Below are 1,998 nucleotides of genomic sequence, written 5' to 3'. Positions count from 1 at the left end.
AAGAGCCTCTTCAGGCCATTATGTAAGTTTTTCTTTTTTTTCTCTTCTAACAGACCATAAATCTCTAAAGGCAAAGCACCCCTACTCTGCAATCTTCATACCCAGCACTGCACTCAATGATTGTTAAATGCACACATGCATGAGTAAATAAGTGAACAAAGTGAGAAAGTAATGTTTTCATAGCCAATCATAAACGTAAGATATAGTGATGTGGTAGCTCAGTGGTAGAGCATGTGCCTAGCATGCGCAAGGCCCTGGGTTCTATCCCCAGTATCACCACACACTAAAACCAAAACCAAACCAAACAATAAATGTAAGTTATGTGGTTATATATAGGATGTTTCCATGTTTCCCTACAGCTTTCCACAAGTTTGTTTTCTTCTTAAAAATTTTTAAAATTTGTTCTTTTTAGATATACATGACAGTAGAGCATATTTAGAATAATTATACATACATGGAGTATATCTTCCTATTCCTGTCAATTTTACATGATGTGGAGTTTCACTGGTCATGTATTCATATATGAACATTAAAAAGTTATGTCTGATTCATTCTGATGTCTTTCCTATTCCCATACCCTCTTCCTTCCCTTCCTTCCCTTGTCTAATCGAATGAATTTCTAATCTCATCCCCCCTGCCCCCTACCCCCACACACTTTGTGTGTTAGCATCCATGTATCTGAGAGAACATTCAGCCTTTGGTTTGGCGGGATTGGCTTATTTCACTTCTCTAATTCCATTCATTTACCGGCAAATGCCATAATTTCATTCTTTAAGGTTGAGTAATATCCCATTGTGTATATATACCACATTTTCTTTATCCATTCATCTGTTGAAGGGTACCTATGTTGATTCCATAGCTTAGCTATTGAGAATTGAGCTGCTATAACATTGACATAGTATGCTGATTTTAAGTACTTTGGGTATATACTGAGAAGTGAGATAACTGGGACAGATGGTGGTTCCATTCCAAGTTTTCTGAGGAGTCTCCATTACTGCTTCTCCACAAGTTTTATCAATTTTTTTTCCTGCCTGTTTCCTTCTCTTGTGTTTCTGTTTCATTATCTACATTAGTAAAATAAGTCTTAGGACTCAGGGCAGAGCTGGGGGTGGAGCTCGGTGGTAAGGAGCTTTCCCAGCATTGTGTAAGACACTGGGTTTGATCTCCAGCACCACAAGAAAAAAATTTCAGGGTATACTCTGGTGCTTAATTCTAATTTCCTGAGCCAGAGGATTAAGTGAATGTAGATATTCAAAGGAAATTGAATTTGTAAACCAGACAAAGTTAACAATCGGAAATATTTTCCTAGAAGAAAGAGTCTCTTTATGTCCTTTCTGAGGCTGGCTATAGAATTACCACAATGATACAATTTATCTTCCTTCCTGACTTTGTGGGATAGTTTGCTGTTGTGATTCATTTTAAGGTGAAATGTTGTTGGAGGGTGAGAGCAAGTAATAGAATCTAAAGTTGGAGACATCCATCATGGACAAATCCCATGGTGATGATGACCCTGTGGTATTCTCACAGAAAACTGTTCTTAGCTGAATCTTACCAATTTCCAGATTGGCTGTGCTGATTGCTATTCACCTCACATTTGTTGAACACTCACATCATGCTGCATGTGACACACCTGGGAAAGCCATCTGCCCAGCCCATCAAGATTTTTTTTCTTTTTAGAACAAATGGAATGGGGACAATGAATACCAATGGAAATCACTTTGTCAAATCCTCTTTAGCTTTTTTGTTTGCTTGTTTTACTTAAGAAAAGGGGTTTATTCTGGCTCTGGTTTTAGAAGTAGAAGGTTATGTGCTACAACTGTTGATGGAATTTCTGGAGGTGATTCAGCATCACATGGCAAGAAACAGCAGCACGTGTCTCCTCCTTAGCTTGTGTATTTCAATAAACTCTGACTAAAGGAAACTTATTTGGGGAAAAGGTTATCCTATTTATTTAGGTAGGATTTTTTTTTTTATACATACTGTGTCAGAGGGAACTCT

General features: G+C 37.7%; 1 non-coding gene across 1 annotated transcript; it reads left to right on the top strand.

Moving 5' to 3' along the window:
- Positions 1-210: 210 nt before the first annotated feature.
- Positions 211-279, top strand: Trnaa-agc. Its single transcript has one exon. It is a non-coding gene; the product is annotated as a tRNA-Ala (tRNA).
- The last annotated feature ends 1,719 nt before the right edge of the window (positions 280-1,998 follow it).

This window comes from Marmota marmota, unplaced genomic scaffold (genome assembly GCF_001458135.2).
Source record: "Marmota marmota marmota unplaced genomic scaffold, marMar, whole genome shotgun sequence".
NCBI classification, from domain to species: domain Eukaryota; kingdom Metazoa; phylum Chordata; class Mammalia; order Rodentia; family Sciuridae; genus Marmota; species Marmota marmota.
Note: the sequence above shows the minus strand (reverse complement) of the source record. Positions and strands in the feature narration are given on the sequence as shown.